The sequence below is a fragment of the Bos taurus genome, chromosome 10, assembly GCF_002263795.3.
Source record: "Bos taurus isolate L1 Dominette 01449 registration number 42190680 breed Hereford chromosome 10, ARS-UCD2.0, whole genome shotgun sequence".
Lineage (NCBI taxonomy): Eukaryota > Metazoa > Chordata > Mammalia > Artiodactyla > Bovidae > Bos > Bos taurus.
This window is the reverse complement of record NC_037337.1, coordinates 74,164,650-74,177,257: the sequence shown is the minus strand read 5'-3', so window position 1 is coordinate 74,177,257 and position 12,608 is coordinate 74,164,650. Positions and strand designations below refer to the sequence as shown.

The following is a 12,608-nucleotide window of genomic DNA, read 5'->3' as shown; positions in this document are numbered from 1 at the left end:
ATGCAGAAGATTCAGGTTCCATCCTTGGGTCAGAAATATCTCCTGGAGAAGGGAATGGCAACCCACTTCAGTATTCTTGCCTAGAAAATTCCATGGACAGAGGAGCCTGGTGGGCTATAGTCCATGGGGTCACAAAGAGTCGGACATGACTAACGCTTTCACTTTCAGAGACTATGTAAAACTTGGAAAACAAGGAATAAAATTCCAAAAGATCAAACTAAGTTAAAAAAAAAAGAATTGAGGTCAATTTTAAATTAAGAGTTCATTAAGGAGATCTCTGCCTCTGATCAAGACAGAAAAACAAATACTAAGTCTGCTCTCTCACATGAAACAACTAAAAACCTGGCCATAACTCATGGCTCGAAAAATACTAAACAAAGGCAATAAAAAATAGCAATTCCTAAGAGATGAGATATAAGCAAGTAAGTCCTATGATAGTCCAAGCTGATTACACGGAGAATGTTTTGAAGCCATTGTCTAGGGAAGGGGAACCCAGGCAAGGTTGGTGGTCTCCCTGATTTGAGGTGATAAAGCTAAGAAGCCAGGGGTGCCACAATATGAAAGCTCAGGAAACAGTATTAAAGAGGAGAGCTAAAAAGAGAGAGAAATCTAGAGATCTGCCATACTTGAGTTTTCAGCTGAAAACTGGTAAGTGAGCAAACTATGGAAAGAACCACTCAAACTGGTCAGGAAACAGTCCCTTGAACTCACCCAGAGTCAAGAATAGTGCTCTGGTCCAACTAGCTAGAGTAGAAAATCTTATAATTGATGTGGCATTGAGTAAACCACTCAGAAGGGTTTTGGCTCAGTGGGGAAGAACAATTAAATCTAGATCAAACATTACTTAGGTCCTACCTAAAAAGGCTTAAAACAAAGACCTAAAAGGATCAAGCAGTTTTCAAATTGTTTAACCACAACTCAGAGCAACACTTAAGAATATTTCTATATCCAACATGCAACAAGATAAAATTCATGATGTATGACATTCAATCAAAACTTTCTAGGCACATTGAGAAGCAGAAAGATATTGTGTGTAATGAGGGGGAAAGTCAATCAATTGAAATGGAATAAGAAATGACACAGATAATAGAAAACATAGGCAATTCTTAGCCAAGGACATTAAAACAGTGACTATCACTGTATTCCATGTATTCAAGAAGTTAGAAGACATTACGAACACAATAAGTAGAGAGTCAAATGAAAATTTTGAAGCTGAGAACTACACTAAAATGAAAAAACTAACACTGATTGGGATTAATCACAGAATTGGACAATAAAGAAGAAAAGAGTAGTGAGCTTGAAAACGGTAAAAGCAATTCAAAATGAAACACTGAGAAATATAATCATTGGGCAAAGATGAATAGAGTGTCAGTAGCAGTGGCACAATTTGAGGTAGCATAAAATATATATCAGAGAAGGCAATGGCACCCCACTCCAGTACTCTTACCTGGAAAATCCCATGGAGGGAGGAGCCTGGTAGGCTGCAGTCCATGGGGTTGCTAAGAGTCAGACACGACTGAGTGACTTCATTTTCACTTTTCACCTTCATGCATTGGAAAAGGAAATGGCAACCCACTCCAGTGTTCTTGCCTGGAGAATCCCAGGGACGGGGGAGCCTGGTGGGCTGCAGTCTATGGGGTTGCACAGAGTCGGACACGACTGAAGTGACTTAGCAAAATATATATAATTGATGACCCTGAAGGAGAGAGGGGAGCAGGAAAAATATGTGAAGAAATCACGGCCAAACTTTTCCATATTTGATGCAAATTATAAACCCACCAATTCAAGACGTAGAAAACATCCTAAGTCCAAGAAATATGGGAAAACTACACTAAGGCAAATCATAACCAAATTGCTAAAAACCAGTTGGTCTGCTAAGTCGCTTCAGTCGTGTCCGACTCTGTTCGACCCCATAGATGGCAGCCCACTAGGCTCCTCTGTCCCTGGAATTTTCCAGGCAAGAATACTGGAGTGGGTTGCCATTTCCTTCTCCAATGCATGAAAGTGAAAAGTGAAAGTGAAGTTGCTCAGTCCTGCCCGACTCTTCGCGACCCACCCCATGGACTGCAGCCTACCAGGCTCCTCTGTCCATGGGATTTTCCAGGCAAGACTACTGGAGTAGGTTGCCATTGCCTTCTCCAAAAAACCAGTTGGAGATGGTCAGAAACAAAACAACACAATGAACCCTAATATAGACTATGAACTAGTCAACAATAATGTATCAATACTGCTTCATCAATTATAACGAAAGTACCACAACAATCTAAGATAAATAACAGGAGAAACAAGGCTGGAAGAGAGTATTTGGGAACTTTTCATACTTTTTACTTAATTTTTCTGTAAACCTAAAACTGCTCTGGGAAAGTAGTCTACTGATTTTTTTTTAAATAGAGGGGGAAAAAAGACACTATGAACAGAGAAATGTAGACAAGAATGTTAGGAGACTTCTCATTGTGAAATCTCACAGTGAAAAAATATTTTTAAAGTGCTAGAAGAAAAAGCTGAAAGTATTCTAGACCTAGAGAAAATATCTTTCAAAATACAAGGCAAAATAAAGACTTCAGAAAGAATCTAAGTGGCAAAAAAAAAAAAAAGTTAAAAAGTCCTTCAAACAGAAGAAAAATGATACTAGACATAAATCTGCATCTACACAAAGAAATGAAGAGCACCTGAAATTACTATGTGGGTAAATACACAAAGACTTAGGTTCTTTTAAATTTTTTTAAGTGTCCCAAGTTTTACAACAGACTGGTTCCAAATAGGAAAAGTACGTCAAGGCTGTATATTGTCACCCTGCTTATTTAATTTATATGCAGAGTACATCATGAGAAATGCTGGGCTGGAAGAAGCACAAGCTGGAATCAAGATTCCCGGGAGAAATATTAATAACCCCAGATATACAGATGACACCACCCTTATGGCAGAAAGTGAAGAGGAACTCAAAAGCCTCTTGATGAAAGTAAAAGTGGAGAGTGAAAATGTTGGCTTAAAGCTCAACATTCAGAAAACTAAGATCATGGCATCTGGTCCCATCACTTCGTAGCAAATAGATGGGGAAACAGTGGAAACAGTGTCAGACTTTATTTTTTTGGACTCCAAAATCACTGCAGATGGTGATTGCAGCCATGAAATTAAAAGACGCTTACTCCTTGGAAGGAAAGTTATGACCAACCCAGATAGCATATTCAAAAGCAGAGACATTACTTTGCCAACAAAGGTCCATCTAGTCAAGGCTATGGTTTTTCCAGTAGTCATGGATGTCTGTGAGAGTTAGACTGTGAAGAAAGCTGAGCACCGAAGAACTGATGCTTTTGAACTGTGGTGTTGGAGAAGACTCTTGAGAGTCCCTTGGACTGCAAGGAGATCCAACCAGTCCATTCTGAAGGAGATCAGTCCTGGGTATTCTTTGGAAGGGCTGATGCTAAAGCTGAAACTCCAGTACTTTGGCCACCTCATGCGAAGAGTTGACTCATTGGAAAAGACCCTGATGCTAGGAGGGATTGGGGGCAGGAGAAGGGGATGACAGAGAATGAGATGGCTGGATGGCATCACCAACTCTACGGACATGAGTTTGAGTGAACTCCAGGAGTTGGTGATGGACAGGGAGGCCTGGTGTGCTGCGATTCATGGGGTCGCAAAAAGTCGGACACGACTGAGTGACTGAACTGAACTGAACTGAAGTTTTACATATGTGTTACAATATACAGATGTTAATTTTGACATTTCAGAATCTTTCTCTCTCAGGAAAGACATCTGGTTTTCTTTTATGAAAACATGCCTCCATGAGGTTTGAGTAGGCAAATAACTCAGACACTGGCAATGAGAGCTAACCTCAGAACTTTGCAATGTGTATGCATTAGTCACTCAATCATGTCCAACTCTTTGTGACCCCATGCATTGTAGCCTGCCCAGTTCCTCTATCCATGGAATTATCTAGGCAAGAATACTGGAGTGGGTAGCCATTCCCTTCTCCAAGGAATCTTCCCAACCCAGGGGTTCAACCCAGGGGTTGAACCTAGGTCTCCTGCATTGCATGCAGATTCTTTACCATCTGAGCCACCAGAGAAGCCCTAGAACTCTACTGGAGATATTAAAAAAAGCTTCCCAGGTGGCACAGTGGTAGGTTCGACCCCTGGGTCAGGAAGATTCCCTGGAGTAGGAAATGGCAACCCACTCCAATATTCTTGTCTGAAAAATTCTATGGACAGAGGAGCCTGGTAGGCTGCAGTCCATGGGGTCACAAAGAGTTGGACACAACTGAGCCACTAAACACACACACACACTCCTGCAGCTGAGGTTAAGGTAGTAGGATATAGGCCTGTATCTGCCATCACCTAGGAGACAGTCTGCCTGAGAAAAAAACCAGCACAAAAAACAGTAGAATCAAGAATTTTGGATTCTAAATACTAAGACCCCCTGTGAAGTAGAGCCAATCGTTTTCATTTGGAAGCACAATTCACTGGGCTTTTCACTTCTGTGAACTAAAAAACTCTAGTGTGTGTGTATGTGTGTGTGTGTGCACGCGTGCATGCACACGAGCATGCACACTTGAGCCCCTTTTGATTTAATTTCTGTCACTTGCACCCAAAAGGATTCTGACTGGTGTAGTCAAGTGCAAAGAGTATTACAGGTGAGAGTTAAGAGATCTCTATTTTAGACTTTCCCCTGACAATACAGAATTATAAAATCTTGGCCAAGGAACTTTATATCGCTCTCTTCTCTGAATTTCTACAAGAAATGCTGTCTACATAATTCATTAAGCAAATAAGTATGTACTGCTCTGTGATATGTCTTCTAGCTTGACTAACTATTTTAAAATCTTTATTAACATTTTATTCACTTATGCCTTATTTCCCCTGCTGAATTATATCCTTGATTCCTCCCACACAGCTGATGTATCCGCTGAACCCAAACACATTTACAGCACAGCTAATGTGAGTAAGCTAACCTGTTAGGGTTCTCTCAGTTTAAAAGAAATTTGTGATACTTTAAGAGTCAGAAACCACTGAGCATCTGAGTACAAACACAGTTTAAAGCAACCAAATACCACAAATACCACAACTAGGGCCCCAAATACCACAACTGCTCTCTGATTCCACAGCATTTATTTCATACTGACAAAGCTGCCCCATGTTTTGTCCCTTAAATACCATGATTCTCTGGAGGCAGAGTCCATGATAGGCCTTTACAGCCCCAAGATGGAGCTCGGTGCCCTTGACTCTGTCAGCATCCTGAAAGCACTGGCTGAACTGAACTCAGCTCCATCCAAAATTCACTTTATGTTCAGAAATATTTTCCTTCACTTATGAAGATAGGAAGTGAAAAGCCAAAGAATTTAGAATCAAAAGACAGGTTTTAGCCTTGATCCTGCCACATGTTAGCTGTGTGACTTGTCCTTTGTTACTTGACTTTTCTGAGGCTTCAGTTCTTCATATGAAAATAATGATCCCTGCCTTCCCCTTTTTTAAGGTTTTGGTGAGGAACAAGAGCAATCATTAGGGGAGGGAGGAGGGAAGAGGGTTCAGGATGGGGAACGCGGGTATACCTGTGGTGGATTCATTTCGATATTTGGCAAAACTAATACAGTATTTTAAAGTTTAAAAATAAAATAAAATTTAAAAAATTAAATTAAATTAAATTAAAAAATTAAAAAAAAAAGAGCAATCATTTGTAGGCAAAGGACTCTAAAAGCAAAATTTACTAAACCACAAAAACAAAGGAGAAAAGGAAAGATATACGCATTTGAATGCAGAGTTCCAAAGAATATCAAGGAGAGATAAGAAAGCCTTCCTCAGTGATCAGTGCAAAGAAATAGCGGAAAACAACAGAACGGGGAAGACTAGAGATCTCCTCAAGAAAATTAGAGATAACAAGGGAACATTTCATGCAAAGATGGGCTCGGTAAAGGACAGAAATGGTATGGACCTAACAGAAGCAGAAGATATTAAGAAGAGGTGGCAAGAATACACAGAAAAACCGTACAAATAATATCTTCACGATCCAGAAAATCACAATGGTGTGATCACTCACCCAGAGCCACAATGTGACTTCACATTCCTGGAATGTGAAGTCAAGTGGGCCTTAGGAAGCATCATTATGAACAAAACTAGTGGAGGTGATGGAATTCCAGTTGAGCTATTTCAAATCCTAAAAGATGATGCTGTGAAAGTGCTACACTCAATATGCCAGCAAATTTGGAAAACTCAGCAGTGGCCACAGGACTGGAAATGGTCAGTTTTCATTCCAATCCCAAAGAAAGGCAATGCCAAAGAATGCTTAAACTACCACACTATTGCACTCATCTCACACAGTAGCAAAGTAATGCTTAAAATTCTCCAAGCCAGGCTTCAGCAATAAGTGAACCGTGAACTTCCAGATATTCAACCTGGTTTTAGAAAAGGCAGAGGAACCAGAGATCAAATTGCCAACATCCGCTGAATCATCTAAAAAGCAAGAGAGTTCCAGAGAAATATCTACTTCTGCTTTATTGACTATGCCAAAGCCTTTGACTGTGTGGATCACAATAAACTGTGGAAAATTCTGAAAGAGATGGGAATACCAGACCATCTGACCTGCCTCTTGAGAAACCTGTATGCAGGTCAGGAAGCAACAGTTAGAGCTGGACATGGAAAACAGACTGGTTCCAAATAGGAAAAGGAGTACATCAAGGCTGCATATTGTCACCCTGCTTATTTAACTTATATGCAGAGTACATCATGAGAAAACCTGGGCTGGAGGAAGCACAAGCTGGAATCAAGATTGCCAGGAGAAATATCAATAACCTCAGATATGCAGATGACCCCACCCTTATGGCAGAAAGTGAAGAAGAATTAAAGAGCCTCTTGATGAAAGTGAAAAAGGAGAGTGAATAAGTTGGCTTAAAGCTCAACATTCAGAAAACTAAGGTCATGGCATCCAGTCCCATCACTTCATGGCAAATAGGCGGAAAAACACTGGAAACAGTGGCAGACTTCATTTTTGGGGGCTCCAAAATCACTGCAGATGGTGATTGCAGCCATGAAATTAAAAGACGCTTACTCCTTGGAAGAAAAGCTATGACCAACCTAGACAGCACATTAAAAAGCAGAGACAGTACTTTGCCAACAAAGGTCCATCTAGTCAAGGCTATGGTTTTTCCAGTAGTTATGTATGGATGTGAGAGTTGAACTAGAAAGAAAGCTGAGTGCTGAAGAATTGATGCTTTTGAACTGTGGTGTTGGAGAAGACTCTTGAGAGTCCCTTGAACTGCAAGGAGATCCAACCAGTCCATCCTAAAAGAAATCAGTCCTGAATGTTCATTGGAAGGACTGATATTGAAGCTGAAACTCCAATACTTTGGCCACCTGATAAGAAGAGCTGACTCATTTGAAAAGACCCTGGTGCTGGGAAAGATTGAAGATGAGAGGAGAAGGGGACGACAGAGGATGAGATGGTTGGATGGCATCATCAACTCAATGGACATGAGTTTGAGTGAACTCCAGGAGTTGGTGATGGACAGGGAGGCTTGGCATGCTGCAGTCCATGGGGTCGCAAAGAGTCAGAGACAACTAAGCGAACGAACTGAACAATGTACTCATTATATTATATATAATATCCCATTTAAAACTGAGTAATATGCTCAGAGGTAGCCATTATATGCTCACTCAACAGAAGAAGTTCCTGGGATCCACAGAAATCAAGTAATGTGTAAGCTCTATCTGCCTCCAAAGCCCATATTCCTTCCATTACATTATTCTACTTGGTAAATACAAAGCAATATGCAAATAACAGGTGTTTCATTCCCCAGGTGCCAGGGAACCATGAAAAAAGAAAGGCTGGGCCTCAAATGATAAAGGACAAACACGATCAAAGTGGGACCCAAAGAGTTTCTGCTTATCCACAGTAGCTGGGATTGTCAAAATTCAGGTACGTGTCCCTAGACAACTTTTCCCTCCTATATCCGAAGCCAAGGATACTAACTGTTTATGCCCTCTTTCCTGATGAGGCTCAGAATCTGTAAATGCACTTCAAACAGCAAAATCCACTGATCAGAACTGCCTACAGAATGAAGCTACTATTCAAACTTGTGCCCTGTAAAGACAGCTTTCATTCTGTTTAGAGACTGTAGAGCAAAGGTACAGGCAAGCCTGGAATCAGGAGAGGAAAAGGAAAGATAATGGAAAGGAATTCACTTATTTAAAAGTCCATCTGCTAGGACTTCCCTGGTGATCCAGTAGTTAAAGAATCCACCTGCCAATTCAGGGAACATGGGTTTGATCTCTGGTCTGCGAAGATCCTGAATGCCATAGGGCAACTAAGCCCACGCACCACAACTACTGAAGCCTGAACACTCTAGAGTCACCGCAATGAGAAGCCCATGCACTGAAAATAGAAATTAGCCCCCACTTGCTGCAACTAGAGAAATCCTGGGCACAGCAACAAAGACCCAGTGTAGTCACAAATAAATAATTTTAAAACATGCTTTAGAAAAAAAGTCCATCTGCTTAATAAACAGCATGAGATGCCAGTCCCAGGGCCTGATGTCAGACACAGTTGACAAATAAAAATAGACCCAGCCCTCACCTGGCAATTATAATCCCATTAACTCTCTTCTATGATATCAAAAGCCTTCAGAGGGCCAGAAAGCAGGCAGAAAAAGTGGGCTCATCTCAGAAAGCAGAAATAGCCTAGATGGGTCAGTAACTTCAAAGACTGCCAAGCATGCAGCTGGAACACTTGGCACTTAGATTTCAGAATTCATGTTCTCTTGGATTTTTAAAAAGGAAAAAACTGTGTACATATCATAATCTATTTAACACCCCAGTAGGGTCTGGGGCAACATCTTGTAATAAGATGCATTAATAATTAAAACATGCAAATATTCACTCTAAGATAAATAAGTGAAAGTTCTAAATAACCTCATCTCAGTTCAAGTAATCCCTGATATTTTGAAAAGATTCCGGTTTTCAAGGTCTTGGATTTGGAGATTCCAAATAAGGGTTTGTACACTTGTATCAAGGATAAATACTGCATATATCAATCTAAGATAAAAGTTAATTTTGTGTGTTTGATCTCTAGAAGAGACATCCCAAATTATATGTTGGTGTTTAAAAAGCTATGCAAAATTTTTCCCCACAAGATTTATTGAGAAATATTTTTTTTAGATATAAGAATCTCAAATATTTAAAATCTTTTAAGATATTAAAGAAATCCATTTTTAGAATAAAACATAACTCTACGGGTTGGAGATAGCACAGAGTAACTGAAGAAATTATAAACATACAAGGTAAACATGAGAAGTGCTTATCTACCGAAACCCAGGAATGAACCAGAACTGTGGTGTTGGAGAAGACTCTCGAGAGTCCCTTGGACTGCAAGAAGATCAAACCAGTTCATCTTAAAGGATATCAGTCCTGAATATCCATTGGAAGGACTGATGCTGAAGCTGAAACTCCAACACTTTGGCCACCTGATGCAAAGAACTGACTCTTTGGAAAGGACCTGATGCTGGGAAAGATTGAAGGCATGAGGAGAAGGTGATGACAGAGGATGAGATGGTTGTATGGCATCACTGACGCTATGGACATGAATTTGAACAAGCTCCTGGAGTTGGTGATGAACAAGGAAGCCTGGCGTGCTGCAGTCCATGGGGTCACAAAGAGTCAGACACGATTGAGCAACTGAACTGAACTGAAACATGAGAAAAGTAAAAGGACCTTGTGAACTGAGTTCCTGCCACAATTAAGCTGAAGGGGTCAGAAGCCCATGCTGCTGAAAATCACTTAATGTGGAAACCAGGGTTCTCAGGGCACCTGAGACCTGCTCTTGCAGCTCAAAGACAAAGATGTCGAAGAAATGCAGTGACTTGTCCGCTGATGATGCACTCCGAGGTTGCTGCTTTTGAGTCCTACCTATTGATCCACACATGAAATGTGATACCACGGAGGAGGCTATTCCCTTGATCTTCCACAGCAAGGCAGCCTCATGCTTCCCTGCAGCCTCCCTGCTCATCTCTTGGTGCCAGTGCTCTGAAGGGTTCTGCCTTGAGCACTTGGCTCAGTCCACATGCTGGACCTGCTAATCTCAGACCACCCACAGCTTCAACTGCCACGTCCAGAACGGCGACTGGCAAAATCAGTTCCTCCATTCCCTCCCAAGCTCTTCATTTATGCATTCAACACCAGCCTCCAGCCGGGGTCTCACTACAACCCCCACCATGGCCATCCTGCACCCACCTACTCCCAACCTTTATCCTTTATTCCCATCCTCATGTTTCTGTGTGCAGAATGACCTCTGCTCCCTCTATTCCCATTCACAATTTTTTATTGGAGTAAAGCTGATTTACAATGTTGTGTTAGCTTCATGTGTACAGCAAAATGATCCAGTCATACATATATATGACAATATATATATGTATATATATATGAAAGTGTTAGTCATTCAGTCGTGTCCAACTCTTTGTGGCCCCATGAACTGTAGCCCATCAGGCTCCTCTGTCCATTCTTGTCCAGGCAAGAATACTGGAATGGGATGCCATGTCCTTCTCCAGGGGATCTTCCTGACCCAGGGATCAAACCCTGGTCTCCTGCATTGCAGGCAGATTCTTTACCATCTGAGCCACCTGGGGAGCCCATATATCTATACATATTCCTTTTCAGATTATTTTCCCTTATAGATTATTACAAAATACTGAGTACAGTTTCCTGTGCTATACAGTAGGTCCTTGTTGGTTATCTAGTTCATATATTGTTGTTCTTGTTTAGTTGCTCAGTTCTGTCTGACTCTTTTGGTACCCCATGGACTATAGCCTAACAGTCTCTTCTGTCCACAGGATTTTTCAGGCAAGATTACTGGAGTGGGTTGCCATTTCCTCCTGTAGATCAAGGGATCTTCCTGATCCAAGGACTGCACCCATGTCTCCACGTCTCTTGCATTACAAGTGGATTCTCTACACCAAGCTGCCAGGGAAGCTCATTTTATATATAGAAGTGGGTATGTCAATACCAAACTCCTAATTTTAACATCATTCTTCAAAATGCTTAAACTTCTTTAGGATCTGTTCTCCCCTCCCTTTTCCAAAACACAAACCTGAGCTTGGGTTTCTTTCCCTTATTCTTGCTCCTCCTCCTGTCAGCGCTTACCCCAGTCAAAACATTTTACCAAAACAATTTAACATTCTCCATGTACTTGTACACGTCACCTCTAGAGAGGCAGCTCTTTAAAAGTGGGAGCAGAGTCCCTCTCTTTGCATCCTCACAGCCAAGCTAGTGTAGTGTCAGACTAACAGCAGCTGCTCAATAAATATTTATTAAATGAAAGCAGTAATTAATTAGCCACATCCAACTATAGTGGGAAGAATTGGAACCCTCAAAGCATCAACCACAGAAAAGTACCTGTCACCATAATCAGGCACAGAGTGGGTGTTTAACACAGATGTGTCCAGTGGTTGTTATATATTTCACTAGAATTTATTCAACTCTTTATCTTGTATTTCTGATATACACAGATTAAATGGGCTTATGTGGTCTGGACGACAGCCCCAACTCTTAACAGGAAATAGCCTTTCACATTCCAAGTAGCTTATGAAGACGCCCTTGGAACAGAACCCATTGGTAAGCAGGGGTGGAAAGTAACCACTGTTCATCAAAATTAGCTTCTATGAATCTATTTCAATTTCTTTTTGCTAAACTTGTAAGTGAATATCTACTTGTCTCTTTAATAAAATTTAACACATTTTCCCTCATTAATTTCTTCCTGTATTCTACATTCTACTCTTCTTCTTCTTCTTTTTTTTTTTTTAACTCTATTGCAGAATGTCTTCCAATCACCAGCTACTAAGCAAACTGGGAATAGAATGGGTACCTCAGTCAAGCTTGCTTTCCCTCCTGACTCTGAGGGAGTCATTATACTAGCCATTCTCCAGATGTGATCCTGGGAGGTTCAGTTCAGTTCAGTCAGTTCAGTCGCTCAGTCATATCCAATCCCTTGTGACCCCATGAATCACAGCACTCCAGGCCTCCCTGTCCATCACCAACTCCCGGACTCTACCCAAACTCATGTCTGTCAAGTTGGTGATGCCATCCAGCCGTGTCATCCTCTGTCGTCCCCTTCTCCTCCTGCCCCCAATCCCTCCCAGCATCAGGGTCTTTTCCAATGAGTCAGCTCTTCGCATGAGGTGGCCAAAGTACTAGAGTTTCAGCTTCAGCATCAGTCCTTCCAATTTACACCCTGGACTGATCTCCTTTAGGATGGACTGCTTGGATCTTCTTGCAGCCCAAGGGACTCTCAAGAGCCTTCTCCAATACCACAGTTCAAAAGCATCAATTCTTCAGGGCTCAGCTTTCTTCACAGTCCAACTCTCACATCCATATGTGACCACTGGAAAAACCATAGTCTTGACTAAATGGACCTTTGTTGGCAAAGTAATGTCTCTGCTTTTGAATATGCTATCTAGGTTGGTCATAACTTTCCTTCCAAGGAGTAAGCGTCTTTTAATTTCATGGCTGCAATCACCATCTGCAGTGATTTTGGAGCCCAAAAAAATAAAGTCTGACACTGTTTCCACTGTTTCCCATCTATTTCCCATGAAGTGATGGGACCGGATGCCATGATCTTAGTTTTCTGAATGT

At 41.3% G+C, this 12,608-nt stretch overlaps 1 protein-coding gene and 1 non-coding gene across 2 annotated transcripts in view; both read right to left on the bottom strand.

The window, feature by feature from the left end:
- The window catches only part of SYT16 (synaptotagmin 16), a 307,290-nt gene that overhangs the window by 66,878 nt on the left and 227,804 nt on the right, over positions 1 to 12,608 (bottom strand). The window lies entirely within an intron of this gene.
- LOC112448613 (small nucleolar RNA SNORA7) lies at positions 11,781 to 11,920 on the bottom strand. The gene has a single exon (XR_003036996.1). It is a non-coding gene; the product is annotated as a small nucleolar RNA SNORA7 (small nucleolar RNA).